General features: G+C 47.1%; 1 protein-coding gene across 1 annotated transcript in view; it reads right to left on the minus strand.

Moving 5' to 3' along the window:
- Nucleotides 1-17,169, minus strand: part of LOC126285281 (glucose dehydrogenase [FAD, quinone]-like) — a 98,181-nt gene that overhangs the window by 80,525 nt on the left and 487 nt on the right. The gene's annotated exons all lie outside the window — the stretch shown is intronic.

Raw genomic sequence — 17,169 nt, forward strand, 5'->3', positions numbered from 1 at the left:
AACGTGATACGTACAGTATTCGATTAAAATTATACAAACACCCATTGCAACGCGGAACTGACCACTAGATATCTAGAGAAAGGGACCCGCTAGTATAGAAGCCGCTTTATTAGGAGGCGGGGATAACTGTGTTTTCAGTAGAGGAGGAGGAACAGCAGAATCGGCCGGCCAGAAGAGCTCGGTAACCTCTCACTTGGACTGGTCACTGAATGTCGACGGAGTAACACACCCATCACGCAAATTTTAACAGTTCTAAAGCTGTGGTGACGAGGTTGTGAAGTGGAAAGGCGGGGGAATAACCGCAGCTTACCTAAGACCGAGCAGACCTGATGTACTGAGAGAAAGGGACCGCCGAACATTGCGGAGGGTGACTGTGAACAATCGCATGAACTACTAGCAGTCCGGGTACCACAATGACTGTGCGTGGGGGATTGAAAAGTGTGGGGTGCAACGGTCGAGCAACTTGTCGTACGCCAAACATATTTGTAGCCAATGATAAGTGACTCCTCAGGCGGCATAAAGAGCGACGCCACTGGGGAATGGAGACGAGTGAACTGAAGTAACGAATCGAGCTGTGCGCTATAGCAATCCAAAGGAAAGGTTGGGTTTGGCGAGTGCCTGGGGAATGTTACCTACCAAAGCCAACAGTGAAATATGGAGGAGGTGGTGTTACGGTATGGCGGTGGTTAAGGTGTGGTCCCCGTATTTTGCTCAAGACAACGCTAAAGTAAGAAAGATACGAGGACACTTTACGGTGTTGTATACTGTGTAAAGCAGAGGAACGCTTTTCGAATGAGGATTGACTGTATCAGTGTGACTATGTACTCTGTCATAAACCAGCATCTGTCAGGCAGTGGTTGTTGGACAACAACATTCCCCATCTAAACGCAGGGAACACCTTTGGAATGAGTCAGAATGTCGAATTGCCTCCAGACTTCAGCGTTCAACATCACTATCTTCTCTGGTTTCGGCCCTTGAGGATGAATGGGCTGCTATTCCTCCAGACGTATTGAGACACCTTTTTGAAAGCGTCCCAAGCAGAGTTCAAGCCGTTATAAAGGCGAAGGGTTAACAGACCACATATTAACGCCAGCTAATAGGTGTCCGAACACCTCTGATGAGATAGCGTACGTCACGAATTTAATTTCATTTCGTACTATTTAATTTCTTTCTTTCCGATTTGCTGCGTCCGTTTAATGTCGGTGAAGTAAGTTGAGTTGGCAAATGGAGGTGGGCAGCGGCCACCAGCACAGCCGCCACGTGGGTGGGCGGAGCGCGGCGCCTGGGGCAGCGACGTGGGCCTCCATGCCGGCGCTGCCGGCCGGCGACGCACGCGGCGGCCGTGCCGGCTACCGGCGGCTCCGCGCGCGCCATCCGCAATGCGCGGCCGCGGCCGTCCATCGAGCTGCCACTCCGGGCAGGGGGAGTCGCGTGGGCGGACCGACTGTGCGTTTGGCCGGCGGACGCGCCACGGCGGCAGCGGGCTGCCGTGCCACACCTGGTACCGACCGTCGTCAGACGTAACCGGCCTACCGAAACTCCCCTCTGTCGAGTTGCTAATAGCTCTACTCAGTCGCTCGTAACGTACGTTACGGTCTCTAGCCTGATATCCGAGGGCGACACACGCGGCATGCAAGGTGCTCTTACAGTCTTCGGGGGCGATAGAACAATTTAAAGCAGACTGGAAGACTGGAGTGAGCAAAGAAGCACATAACGAAAACGGTTAATTGTTTAATCGTCTATAAGCTGAGGCAACAAAAGTCGTGGGATAGCTCCTAACATCGTGTCGGACCTTCTTTTGCCCGGCTTGGTGCACCAAGCCGACGTGGCGTGGACTCGACCCGTCGTCGGAAGCCCCACGCAGAAATATTAAGCCGTGCTGCCTCTATAGCCAGCCATAATGGCGAAAGTGTTGGCGGTGCACGATTTTGGGCACGAATTGACCTCTGGATCATGTTCCATAAATGTCTGAAGGGATTCCTATCGAAACATCTGGGTGGTCAAATCATTCGCTCGAAATGTCTAGAATGTTCTTTGAACGAACCGCGAGCAATTGTGGCTATTGACTGAAAATGGCCTACGAGTAGCCGAACATCACCATTTTTCAGCCAATTATAGGTTCAGCTGGACCATAGGACCCAGTACATTCCATGCAAATACAGTCCACGCCAGTGCAGAAGCACCATCAGCTTGTTGAATAACTTGGCCTTGTTGAATAACTTGGGTCCACGGCTTGGTCGGGTCTGCGCCACACCCGAACGCTTCCATCAGCTCTCACCAGCTGAAAACGGAATTCGTCTGAGCGACCACGGTTTTGCAGCGGTCTAGCGTCCAATCGATATGCTCACGAGCCCAGGAGAACTCTGCAGGCATTAAACGTACGTCCCACTTTGATACACATTTAGGTGAGACCAAAATATTTGTTGTGACTTCTCGGAGCTTCAACAGTAGACAGTACTGCCTCCCTCGCAGCGTTGACTGAGCGTCTCCGTGACGCTTGGTGCCTGATAATTGAAACTGGAACGAAACCAGCTACTCATCTTAGGATCTTCTCGATTTCCTCTATCGGTCCTATATGGTACGGATCCCATACTGACGATCAGTATTCATGTGAAATTTAAAATTTTCCCGATGGATTAAATGTTCGAAGAGATTCCGGGATTGCAGCCGGTCATCGTAAACTACATTCCACGATATTTCAACTGGCCACCTGTCAGTTATCCTCGGGTGAGCCATCGAAGACTGACGAAGACGCTCTCCGCTCCGCCTTAAACAGCGCAGCGACAGTATTGGCGCGCATGCGTCAGACTCACTGTGACAGAAGGACCGCGCCGCCTGGGGGCAGCGCCCTCGCTGCTGGAACTGCGGACTCTTCTGGCGTCTCTGTCTGGAGCAGATCCCGGAGGCGGCGGGATTCCACACATTGTGCAGCTGGTAGCCGCCGTCGCGGTTCATTACATTTTCCGCGATGCCTATTTCAACGGATTATTTTGTAACAGAATTCCAAAAAGATATTCCTATGGTCAAACTTAATGTTTTGTCATACTCCATTGAATGTCCGTTGGAGACACAATGTTCCGCATCTGCAGACTTGCTGGTTTGCGGAATGAGTGCAACGTTTATGTTCTGTGCAACGTTCTTCCACTGTGCGTGTTGTTTGTCCTATATAAGCCGTACCACACTGGCAAGGTATTTTGTACATTCCCGCCTTCCACGATAACAAATTATCCTTCACTGATCCCAGCAGGTCCGAAATCTTAGATGTTGTGCAGAAAATCACTTTCACATGAAAATTATTAAGGATTTTTGCTATTTTGAAGGAAATATTTGCAACGAAGGGAGGAAAAGCTAGGGACTTTGCCGGCGCGTTCTCCTCTTTATCCGCTTCCCGGTTCTCGGTCTTAGCTGAGAATGCCCTGTTAATTTGCCGGGTCGTGTATCCATTGTTTCTGAACTGTGTCCTTAAATGTGAGAGCTCTTTAGGTAAAGTATTTGCATCCGACACTGTGTGGACACCGTGTACACGGATTTTAGGCATACTGATGGTTTGGTATTGGTCGTGGCAACTTGAAGAGAGCAAGTACAAATCAGTGAGAGTGGGCTTACGGTAAACAGAGTGTCCCAAAGTGCCGTCACTCTACCGTCTAACAAAACCATCCAGGAATGAGAAACAACCATTTTTCTCTAATTCCATAGTAAATCTAATGTTCTCGTGAATGCAGTTAAGATTATGTAAAAACTCCATTAACTTATCTTCTCCCTGGGCCCACACTACGAAAGTATCATCCACGTATCTACAAAAAAACAGGTGGTTCAGAAACCGCCCATTGAAATGCTCTTTCCTCCAAATCCTCCATAAAGAAGTTAACCACTAGGGGAGACAAGGGGCTGCCCTGGTGACGCCGTAAGTCTGTTCAAAATATTCCTGCTTAAACATAAAATAGGTCGAGGAAAGACCGTGTCGAAACAAAGCAGTATTTCCGACTGAAACTGTTTGCGAATTAACGCCAAGGAATCAGCAAGAGGTACCTCTGTAAAAAGAGATACTACATCAAAACTCACTACAAGATCCGAACTACTTAGGTGAAGAGCCTCCAGTCTGTTGATAAAATCGGCAGAGTTCCGGAAATGATGTGGACATTTGACAACCAATGATCTCAGCAACTATTGGTCTAACGAAGCTTCTGTAAGGTAACTCTTTTGTTGACAGACTACATTTTTGAGGATTCTTCTTATGAATCTAAATCTGGCCCCTGCCTTTCCTGCGATTAGTTTTATGTGATCCTTCCACTACAGGTCTCTCCGTACGCATACTCTCGAATATTTTATGGAAGCAGCTGATTTCGGTGATTGTTCTCCAATCTTGTAATCTTACCCTAATGGGTCTTTCTGTTTACGTATAGGCAATGTGCTACATTTGTTCGTGTGGCAAGTCCTTGCACCAAGATTCGAACCTCTGCAGGTCTTCGTAGCGTTGCTATTTCTCTACATAAAGCAGCATCATTCGCGAAAAGTCTGCTGTGAAATGGACCTATAACACTCCCCTGGGGTTCACCCGAAATTATTTTTACGACTGAAGATTTCTCTCCGCTAAGAATGACATTATGCCAACTGTTTGTTAGAAAATTTTTCTATCCAAGCAAACAGTTGGTCTGATATTCCGTACTTCCGTATTTTGTAGATTAGGTGGCAGTGCGTAACTGTACCGAATGGCTCCCGGAAGTCAAGGAACACGGTGTCTACAACGACGTCTGTATCTACTGCTCTCTGGGTCTCGGACGAACAGAGCGAGTTGGTTTCATGCTTTCGTTGCTTTAGGAACACGTGTTGATCCCTACAGTGGAATTTTTGCCCTCCAGATATGTCATAATACGCGAGTATAGAACATGAACCAAAATGCTACACAGACCGACGTTGTCGATGTAGACCTATAATTTGTCCGTTTGTTCGACGACCCTTCTTGAATACGGCAGTGAGCTGTACTTTTTTTCCAATCATCAAGAACACCTCGCTCACCTGGGGACCTCGAGGCCACTGCTGCCAGAAGAACGGCGTACTTTGTGTAGGATCTTGTTGGTATCTCGTTAGGTGCGGTGGCCTTCCCTTTGTTGAGTGATTTCAGTTGCTTTTCTATCCCACGGCCACTTGCCTCGATATCATCTCCCCAATCCGCAACAGTTGCCGCTGAAAACGGGAAAGCGCCTAAACAGAATTCTACGCCGGCGCCCAAGAACTCACTTCGGATTCTCTCTGCCTTCCGTACAGCACTAAACAGCCTGGCTCATCGGGGAGCAGCACCTCCGTCTCAGAGGAGAGACGGCTTCTACATCCCAAGTGATCTGCCGGCCGCGAGCTCCAGATCGGTCCATAAAATTCTTTCAGATTTAGGCCTTCCAGCCAATATGGAAATGCGCAGCAGAATGCAATTATTATCATTGTCCATTTCCTTCTCCCGCCAACAGAGTTTCTGTAAGGTCCCACTTCCTGACAAAATATTTAAAACTTTTTCTGCAACGAGTATCTGAAGGCACTCGCCCTTAAAATCATTGCAGTTGGCTCCGAACCCCACCTGTTCTTTAAAGAGTCGCCTTCCCATGTACAGAAATCCGTTCCGTACATCTCAGAGTTCATGGCACCATATCCCCGGAGTTGTTTGTTCGACAATGACGTGATTTTGCTGATACATTCATTGGAGCATCCGGATACTGCCTGTAAAGTTTATTGCGACTAGATTTTGCAGCAATTAAAAATTAAATTAAAACTTCACTTTTCCTGCATAAGCAGCGAAAATATAGTAAGCGATAAACATTTTTCCGGAGTTTGTTGGAAGTTACTAAGTTTTTTCATTCGCCCCTAGTGGGAATTAAAATCCACAGAGAAGAAATAAAAACTTTGAGGTTCGCCGATGACATTGTAATTCTGTCAGAGACAGCAAAGGACTTGGAAGAGCAGTTGAACGGAATGGACAATGTCTTGAAAGGGGGATATAACATGAAAATCAACAAAAGCAAAACGAGGATAATGGAATGTAGTCGAATTAAGTCGGTTGATGCTTAGGGTATTAGATTAGAAAATGAGACACTTAAACTAGTAAATGAGGTTTGCTATTTGGGGAGCAAAATAACTGATGATGATCGAAGTAGAGAGGATATAAAATGTATACTGGCAATGGCAAGGACAGCGTTTCTGAAGAAGAGAAATTTGTTAACATCGAGTATTGATTTAAGTGTCAGGAGGTCGTTTCTGAAAGTATCTGTATGGAGTGTAGCCATGTACGGAAGTGAAACATGGACGATAAATAGTTTAGACAAGAAGAGAATAGAAGCTTTGGAAGTGTAGTGCTACAGAAGAATGCTGAAGATTAGATGGGTAGATCACATAACTAATGAGGAGGTATAGAAGAGAATTGGGGAGAAGAGGAGTTTATGGCACAACTTGACAAGAAGAAGGGATCTGTCGGTAGGACATGTTCTGAGGCATCAAGGGATCACCAATTTAGTATTGGAGGGCAGGGTGGAGGGTAAAAATCGAAGAGGGAGACCAAGAGATGAATATACTAAACACATTCAGAAGCATGTAGGCTGCAGTAGATACTGGGAGAAGCTTGCACAGGATAGAGTAGCATGGAGAGCTGCATCAAACCAGTCTCAGGACTGAAGACCACAACAACAACAACAACAACAACAACAACAATGGGATAAAATTATCGAGATGCAACACGTGGTGTGACACACTTACATTAGCTATTTCGGCATCAATTAAGGACGACAGTTATGAAATAATGTAATGATTTGACATAATAACATTAAACTGTCTTGTCATTTATTACGCCTCTTCTTTGTAAGATGCCCTTCGACCCTGTAGGACGTAACTGTGTTCGAGGTAACGCTTTTATTTTCACTGAGATACTGCTATTCAGCTGCACGGCACGGCAGCCCCACGTGACTCGCGTGTGGAACGGGGCCGCCTCGAGGGCCAGCGGCCGGCTCGCTGACCCGCTTCCCTGGACCGGTATTCCGCTCGCAGAGGTCGCCGTGGGGAGCCTCGGATGCTTTTGGCACCCTGCGTCCAGCTCGATCCGTCAGTCCTCTCCCAAAACCGTACGCACCGTAAAAACGAGGGGCACTCAATAAGCCACGCAGTACATTTTCTTCTCTGCCAAATTCGGTTGAAAAATTGCGGACACAGTGGAATATTCCAGCTTCAGCGCCCGTAGTCTCTCGAACTTCTGACTGCTGACGGAGCTACACGTAGCCTTCAAAATAGCGTCCGTAACGCAGGTGCGTTCACAGCAGAGAGACGTCATTGAATCACTTTGGCGGAAGACTAGAGCCTCACAGATATTCATAGGCGCTTGCAACATGTCTACGGAAACCCGTCAGTGAACAAAAGCACAATGAGTCGTTGGGCGAGGCATCTGCCATCTTCGCACCTTGGTCCGGCTAACCTGCCCCATCTGCCGCTTGCATGCCGACCGCGCACTGCTGTGGCTCCTGGAGTGGTGGAACGTAGGGACCTCCTCATTCGAGAGGTGGGCTGGTCACAGTGGAAATACTTCGCTGGCCAATGGGACGTCTCTGAAGGTAGTGCTGACAATCCGGCCACCGACTGGGGCACTCAGTGTGTGTCCCCTTTGTTCCTCGCCTCCTAACAGAAGAGCGTAGGAGCAACGAAGGACCACCTCGCGCGTTACGAGGCTGATCGTGACAATTTTTTGTCGAATGTCGTCACGGGCGATGACCCGTGGGTTCACCACTCCGAACCGGAAACAAAACGGCAGTCCACGGAGTGGTGCCACATCACGTCTCCTCCGAAGAATTTGCTCAGAGCCGCACCGTCAGCCGGTAAAGTCATGGCAACGCTCTGCTGGATCTCTGAAGGGGTTACTCCGTTTTGTCTTCTTCTTCGTGGTGCAACGATCAACTCTGAAGTGCACTGTGCTTCCCTCAGAATACCGAAGTAACGACTTCAGGTCGTTCGTCGTCGCAAAAAATGCAAACGAACTTCTCCTTTTCCACGACAACGCTAGGTGTCACACAAGTCTGTGCACCCAAGTGGGGCTCACAAGATTTCATTGGGCTGTTTTTTTTTTTTTCTTCATCCATCATACAGCCTGGATCCCGAACCTTCGGATTTCCATCTGTTTGGCATAGTGAGGGACGCACTCCACGGGAAGCAATATGGGGCAATGGGAAGGTTACTGATGCACCGAGACGTTGGCTCCGGCGTCCACCAGTAGAGTGGTACCGTGCCGACATACAGGCCCTGCCAGCCTGCCAGTATTGTGGCGTAAGGATGTTGCATTAAAGAGAGATTACCTTGGAAAATACGGTTTTGTAGCCAAAGTATTGGGAAATAATAAGGTGTATTCGAATCGTGAATAAAATCAACTTCCTGTCAGAAGAAAAATGTGATCCATTACTTATTGAACTCTGCTCTTATATTCATCCCACAGAATAACTACACAGATACTATCACTGACAGGATACAGGGTAAGATATTGGATACGTTTGCTGGAGACATGGACTGAAATTTCATTTCGGAAATCCTGACAAAGGTCTCGTGTAGGCACATAACATTGTACCAGGAGAATGCCGAAACGATTCTTCGAAATGAACTGACTTCCCAAAAATCAGGAGAACGGTTGCCCAAGTTGAAGATGTACTGTTTATGACGGCCGAATATTGTGGCTAGATGTCGGATATGGCACGAGTGTAGACGTGATATCTGAACAGTTTGTCACAGATGGGTATGTAGTGATTATTACAGCACGTCGCGAAGTTACCAGCTTTGAACCTGAGACAATAATGTGAGCACGATGCATGGGTCCTAGCATATCGAAGATGACAAAAAAAAATCGTATTTATGAGATCAGCAGGGTGTAGAGTATATTCTCACCATAGCAGAGACACTGTTTCCAAACACGTAAATCGCCGCACAGGACGACCACGAAGTGTTTGACGAACAAACGTCATGTCGCTTCCGCAGAGCGTGGTCTACTGCAAGGCAGGTCACCGTCGGTTTGAATTTGCTGCACCAGGAATTCAGTTCTACTAGGAATATACGGAGAGAAAGTCATCGCCCAGGCTTCACCAGCCGTCGACCGTCAGGTGTTCCTTTGGTGACGCCACGGCAAGGAGGTGAACCGCTGCCACGGACCCGCAACATCGTCACTGGACTGCGGAACACCAATGGCCTCAGCGAGGTCCGATGGATCGTGACTGCAGTTGTATCGACCTGGGGAGGGGGGGGGGGGGGGCACGAGTATATGTACCACATGCCCCAGAGGCTGCAGTTCTTGTATATATGTTCAGGGAGAAAGCGGCCCAGTTATGGTCTGGGCTGCGTTCTCATGGTCGCAACTAATCGCCACTGTCTGTCTGTGGGGGCCACTGCCAGGTGCACGTTATATGAGCATTGTTACAGACATGCATCCCTTTCTGACACGCGCAGATGGAGATGGTGTGTGTCAGAGTTCTACCACGTTTCGAAGTGTCACTCTCAGTTTATATATGCGTACAGTTGGTGGGATGAGGTTGAGAGAACCAACTTGAAGGTGACGGCCGTGTCTCAAAAATTGACGTCCATTGCTACCATTATCCAGAAATTATACAGCTGTCAGCATGCAGAAAAACTGCGTCGTATGACTTAAATACCAGTGAGTCATAATTGAAATCAGTCAATTGATGCAAATATCTAGGTGTAAAGTTTATATAGATATGAAATGAAATGATCGCATAGCTCAATAGCAGGTAAAATAGACGACTGACATCTACTAATTGGCAGAATTCCGAGAAAATGCTCTGGTGTGTTCGACCCACACCAAATGGGACCTACAGAACATACTAGACGTATGTAAGGTTTGTTTGATTCCCGGCATCGCGCTTAACATGCTGGAAGTCCTGAATTGGCAAGCACTCGAAGGTAGACGCCAATTACTCCGGGAAAGCCCACTACCAAAGTTTCGAAGACAAGTATGAAATGTAAACTCTAAAATTACGCAGAAGCGCCAAAGGAACTGGTACACGGATGCGTATTCAAATACAGATATATGGAAGCAGGCAGGTTACTGCTGCTACAACGGCAAGTTATCAACATTTAAGTGATTTTGAACGTGGTGTTATATAGCCGGCGCACGACCAATGAGACACAGCATCTCCGAGGTGGCCATGAAGTGGGAATTTTCCCGTACACCCATTTCACGAGTGTATCGCGAATATCAGGAAATCGGTAAAACATCAAATCTCCGGCTTCGCTGCGGCCAGAAAAAGATCCTGCAAAAGCGGGAGCAACGACGACTGAAGAGAAACATTCAACATGACAGAAGTGCAACCCTTCCACAAATGGCTGCAGGCTTCAGTGCTGGGCCATCAGCAAGTCTCAGCGTCCGAACCATTGAACGAAATGTCGTCGATATGGACTTTCGGGCCCGAAGGCCCACTCGTGTACCCTCGATGACTGCGCGACACGAAGCTTTATGCCTCGCCCTGGACCGTCAACATTGACTCTGGAGTGTTGAAGACTGGAAACATGTTGCCTGGTCGGACAAGACTCGTTTCAAAGTGTATCAAGTGGATGGACGTGTACGTGCATGGAGGCAAGCTCACGAATCCATGGACCCTGCATTTCAGCAGGGGACTGTTCAAGCTGGTGAAGGCTCTGTAACGGTGTGGAGCGCGTGCAGTTAGAGTGATATGGAATCCCTGATACGTCTACATGCGTCTCTGACAGGTGACACGTACTTAAGCATCCGGTCCGATCACCTGCATCCATTCGTGTCCACTGTGCATTCCGACGGACTTGGGCCATTCCAGCAGGACAATGCGACACCCACAGTCCACAACTGCCACAGAGTGGCGCTAGAAACACTCTTACGAGATTAAACACTGCGCTGGCCAAGAAACTCCCCAGACGTGAACTTTATTGAGCTTATCGCGATGCCTCGCAACATGGTGTTCAGAAGAGATCTCCACCCCCTCGTACTCTTAAGGAATTACGGACAGCCCTGCAGGGTTCATGGTGTCAGTTCCATCCAGCACTACTTCAGACATTGTTGTTGTTGTGGTCTTCAGTCCTGAGACTGGTTTGATGCAGCTCTCCGTGCTACTCTATCCTGTGCAAGCTTCTCCCAGTACCTACTGCAACCTACATCCTTCTGAATGTGCTTAGTGTATTCATTTCTTGGTCTCCCTCTACGATTTTTACCCTCCACACTGCCCTCCAGTGCTAAATTGGTGATTTCTTGTTGCCTCAGAACTTGTCCTACCAACCGATCGCTTCATCTTGTCAAGTTCTCTCACAAATTCCTCTTCTCCTCAATTCTATTCAGTACTTCCTCATTAGTTATGTGATCTACCCATCTAATCTTCAGCATTCTTCTGTAGCACCACATTTCCAAAGCTTCTATTCTCTTCTTGTCCAAACTATTTATCGTCCATGTTTCACTCCCATACATGGCTACACTCCATACAAATACTTTCAGAAATGACTTCCTGACACTTAAATCTATACTCGATGTTAACAAATTTCTCTTCTTCAGAAACGCTTTTCTTGCCATTGCCAGTATACATTTTATATCCTCTCTACTTCGACCATCATCAGTTATTTTGCTCCCCAAATAGCAAAACTCCTTTACTACTTTAAGTGTCTCATTTTCTAATATAATTCCCTCAGCATCACCCGACTTAATTCGACTACATTCCATTATCCTCGTTTTGCTTTTGGTGATGTTCATCTTATATCCTCCTTTCAAGACACTCTCCATTCCGTTCAACTGCTCTTCCAAGTCCTTTTACTGTCTGTGACAGAATTACAATGTCATCGGCGAACCTCAAAGTTTTCATTTCCTCTCCATGGATTTTAATACCTACTACGAATTTTTCTTTTGTTTCCTTTACTGCTTGCTCAATATAGAGATTGAATAGCATCGGGGAGAGGCTACAACCCTGTCTCACTCCCTTCCCAACCACTGCTTCGGTTTCATGCCCCTCGTGTCTTATAACTGCCATCTGATTTCTGTACAAGTTGTAAATAGCCTTTCGCTCCCTGTATTTGACCCCTGCCACCTTCAGAATTTGAAAGAGAGTATTCCAGTCAACATTGTCAAAAGCCTTCTTCAGACACTATTCGAGTCGATACCATGTCGTGTTGCGGCACTTCTGCATGCTCGCGGGGGCCCTGCGCGATATTAGACATGTTTTTAGCAGTTTCTTTGGCTCTTCAGCTTATATTAAAGCCCTCGCGTATCGTTCCTTAGACAGTCAGGGTACCGTGACGATGTGAGTACTGTCGGCGCCGTCTAAGATGTCGGTGAATCGATCCCTGTGGTAGCCGCCACACGGCCCAGGGTCTGGAGAGGCGCGCACGCGGAAGTGCGGGCCGCCGCCGCCGGCCGGGCGACCCAGTTGCCGCGGAGGGGCGGGGCGGGGCGTGGCGTGGCGGGGCGGGGCGGGGCGGGGCGGGGCGGGGCGGGGCGTGGGCGTCCCCGGGGACGGCGGGGCTGGCCGGGCTTCCCCCGGAGCGGCACCCGCGCGGCGCGGCGCGGCAAACACGCGGGCTCCAGCTGGCGCGTGGCCTGCCCGCTGCTGCTCTTCTCTTCGGCGCTGAACGATCCCACACGTGCAAGCAACAGTTTGAACTTGCTGCCAGATAAAATCTGTGTTTCGGACTGGGAATCGAACACAGAAACTAGCAGCCCGCGTTGTATTTTTTTAACATGCAATTCTTTAGTGGTGATGGAAATGACACAATGAGTAACAAATACAGGGTGAACATTAATTCAACCGACAGGCTGCAGGGACGGATTTCTGACCGTAAATGGCGGAAAAAAGTCGTATGAACGTGTGTCGGGAAACGGACGGTTTGGGCGCAGCTACAGAAAATCTTCCGGGGACATAGTACAGAGCTGCATCGCATGCGCGTCACAGCAGATGGTCAAAGTGGCCTCGATGAGATGTGGCCTCCGTGGGATGCAATGCACGCGTTGACGAGTCGCATCACGGATTGCCGCGCTCTTTCACACGTCCTGGCCTCTCTCTCAATCGCGTCACAGGCGTCGTCAAAACGTTGCTAAGGGTCTGGACATGAGGAACTGGTTCGGCATACACAATGCTTTTCAGATACCCCCAGACATGAAAATCCAGGTGCTCTATCAGGCCGTGCTACAGGGCTTCTGCGTCCTACCCAGAGTCCGGAGAAGACATTGTTGTAGTGTCGGTGAACTGTGATGCGGAAGTCGTTTGTCAACTGCACATTCCCGAGCATCCCAGGCAGAGTATTCCGCAGGAAGTCCATGTACATCAGACACCGACACTGAGTTCTAACGCTTTCCACTGGCGCAGGTTAGCACACTTGCCTCGCATTTCGGAAGAGCGGGATTCAAATCCCCTCTGGCTACACAAATTTGGGTTTCCTGTTAATTCTCTAAACTATGGAGAAATGTCGCGATGGTTCATCTCAGCAGAACACGGTCACTATTTACTTCCCTTCCTTCCCTATTCGAGCTTATGCTTGTCGCTAGTGAACCGTCGTCGACGGAACACTAAACTCTGACTTTCCTCACTTCCCATCGACGAATCAAAAAATACTTTACAAGCTAGTTCTTGTTCATTTAGTAGTACCAGTCGGTCGCTGTTTATCTACCCCAAGAATAATCTGTAGCAATTTTGCGTCTTGTGCAGTTGTACACCAGTTTTCACTTAAACGGAATTCATGTTTACCGTCGTCCAGATCGGTTTCTCAAACGTACTCCTCCTTTAGTCCACCTCTAGCATTTTCTACTTCTACATACCTTCTAATGTGCTACGTGGTCGCCTGAAGATCTCACGCGTTGGCAATTGTTTCGCGGCAAATCGCGTATAAAGGATAATTTTCCCGAAAAGTGGCACTTCAAGTTGATTATGAATCAATGCGAGGATTTTTATTGCAACGCGTCTAGTTGTGATTACTTTACTTCCAACGAACAGTTTGGTATTCCATCTTCACTTAGGTATTTCTCGTTGTATAACTAAGGATCGGACTGTCTACCCATTGGATCAGTGTTTGGTTCCATAAGACCTTACCACAAATTTCCAAATTTCCAACGGGTCAATAATAAATAAGAATGGCTACGTCTTAGCATACGATTGCATAACTTTATCCAACAATTGACTGTATGTTTCTTTTGGCAGCTTCCCGGATTTTGTGGGGGTTGCGTACACGTTCGAATCTTGTTCCACTGGTCGGTTCATCTCCTGCTGCACTCAAACACCAAATTGTCCGCTAACTTCATGAAAACAGATGAAGAGTTTTGGCAGTAATCTTCTACGAACATAAGTAGAGAAATGAAAGAAAATTAAAAATAAACAAAACAATAACCACGTCGTCGTTTTCTCGGAAACGGCCGATTATCTACGAATAAGTCGAGACACGAGTTCGCTTATTTTGGATCGTCTTCAACTGAGCGAAGTTTCTGGGAAATCTGGTTATGGCACTTGGGGTGCCCTCCTCGTCAATTAGCCACTGTGACTCATTTTCATTAGCCCTGACGATGGTAATACTGTGGAAGTTACTGGTTGACTGAAGTCATGTTGCATCTTCCTTGCGATCATGTTTTCCTTTTTTATATTGATTTTTATTGATTTTGCCTCTTAAAGAGTAGACGCCTAATTCCTTTCTGATAAACTCATTTCTTATTTGTTCTCTTTTGGAGCAGCCCGCAGCTGCACGTAGAAACCTCACTTCTGCTGACTGCATTTGCGGTTCATCTCTGCGTTTCAGCACTCGTGTCTCGCTTCCATACAAAAGATGGAACTCGAACCTAAAGACGGTTCAGACGTTTTCAGCCTGCGGTCAGTTGCCCAACAGATGCGGCACATCAAGCGCCAGTCGCAAAACTTGTTTCAGGTTTGCGAGACCATCGCTGCTAGGCAGATGCTGTCCGGCGAACAGTTTTTATGCTGCCGTCAAACCTGTTTCGTGCATCTACTTAACTGTATCGTTGTACTTGCTTGCAGGATACCTCTTAAGGATTAAACGCCGCTGCGTCGTCCGCCACCCATGCAAATTGTAAAAATTAACATACTGTCACGTTAGGAAAAAATTAGCACCGTATGGGTGTACAACAGGTACTTTTGCCTGTTTGGATTGCATGTGTTTTTAAAACTGTAACCGGTTACGGATCTATGCGAACCATATTCAGATATGAATATATCGGTTACAGAATAACCCACCCAAGCCGTCAGCAAATAAAATCTGTATGTTAAAAATAATGAAATTCGTCCAGCTGTATTAAGGTGTTGGTTATATTGGCAACTAGTTTCGATGTTGTTACATCATCATCTTCAGGCCCATACTTGTTGACAGCAACCGTATGTGTCTGACACTAGTAGTCAGTGGTGAGATAGGCGTGACTGGTTGAAGCGAGGCACTGTGCTGATTAGCTTGTTCGTGACTGAGGACAGGAAGGAAATTAAGACAAAGAAAGAAATGGAGCGCAAAAGTGCAAAATAATCGAACCAAGAGTCGCCGAAGGATGTGACGTTGGTACCGCTACCGGTGACTGCCATGCCCTCGTTGCAGAGACTGGTCTTACGTGGCAGGCCGTTGACACAGAGACTCCTCGTAGAATACTGTAAAGGTCTCACCGCCTGAAGCGCTAAATGCGGATTCGTTCATCGTAATTCGAACTAGGCACTGTCAACTGGGGCACCTCTCTTAACCTGTGGCGTATTGACTGCAGACAACACAATGGCTGAAAAAACGAGAAGACGACTTAATGCGCCGCAGAAGTGTGTGATCTTGCTCGAAATACAAAAGTAATTACTGAAATGGAAAAATCTTTTGTATCTCAGTTCGTAAAAGAACAAAAAGGATATCTTAGCTCATAAGTCAAAATTATCGTATGATGAAAAAAAATTAAAATAATGTGCAGTATCAGCCATTTTGGTGTTGAGAGACTTGTGGAGGATTTTGGGAATTAAGGTAAAGAATCAAGCAGACTTTCATGGGGTAGCGGCATAATACAATGTAAGGAGTGAGATTCGGCAATGTAGGAATATACGTATACTCGTACGTGAGTAACGGCGAGAGACGCAAGACCAATGCTGCACTAGTTGACGTAGTTCACTCTTATTGTGTGAGAACGTTTTCTTTTGTTTTTTTGCGACAACAGTCTTGTCGCATCAGTTCTGGATAAAGCATCAAACTTTCGAAAACAGTTGGTCCTGACGAAGCGGATGGCGGTAATGGTGGAAAGATTGAGTTTTTATCCAGAATTGACGGACAAGTTTTTATACAGTCGTATTCCGTGGCGTGAGCACATTTATTGTTCCGTCACTAGACTGAGTGGGTCGAAATTATAAGGTAAAAAGTGTTAAGGAAAAGTATGTTAATATATTTAGGGTTCTCCTGTTACAGTAAGAAGTTTATCCGAATGTTGGTTTCGTGTTTCCATTACCACAGAGACTCTACATGTTTATGTGGCAATGAAGAGCACACCTGCAGTAGATCTGATTAACCGCAGGAACGTTAACAAAGCTTGAAACAGGTACAAACATTGTTATGCTTCACGTGCATACCTCACGAAAGCCTTGTAAGGGCTTAACTTCTGCACGTCTCGAGACTCTGTAACTGCTCAGCTTTTATACTCCATGAAACGTACAAACGCAGTAATCTTTGAGTGCAGGAATAACGAGTCGGTGTCAGAGCCAGCGCCATACTCCCTTTGTATGTGGAATTAAGAACGCATGGCAGTGCGCAATGGACCCAGAGAGCCCGTCGTGTGTGTAGCAAGTGGCAGTTCATTTCATTGATATCCTATCGGAGGGAGACTGGCTGTAAAAACACTTTTAAGACAATCGCTGGTAATTTTCTCGACTCTGTGGGAGCACGTAAAGGTGATAGGAGCAGGAATAGCTATGTGCGCTGAGAGGTATTTCTTTGACTATATAGAAAAGATGAAGCGAAACGCTAAAATACGCACCTCTATGGTACCACAAAAGGTGACTGAGAAATTTGCAACAATCAGTTTTCAGTCAAGAAGCGTTCCATTGGGGATCAGAATGAAGAGAGAAATTACTCAGTGCGATTTAATATGTTATTCTCCCTCTTCTCAATACATAAAAAGATCGAGAAAGATACTTCATAATTGGCACAATGGCATGTACCCGGAGCACGTAGTTTGCAGTAATT

The sequence above is a fragment of the Schistocerca gregaria genome, chromosome 8, assembly GCF_023897955.1.
Source record: "Schistocerca gregaria isolate iqSchGreg1 chromosome 8, iqSchGreg1.2, whole genome shotgun sequence".
Lineage (NCBI taxonomy): Eukaryota > Metazoa > Arthropoda > Insecta > Orthoptera > Acrididae > Schistocerca > Schistocerca gregaria.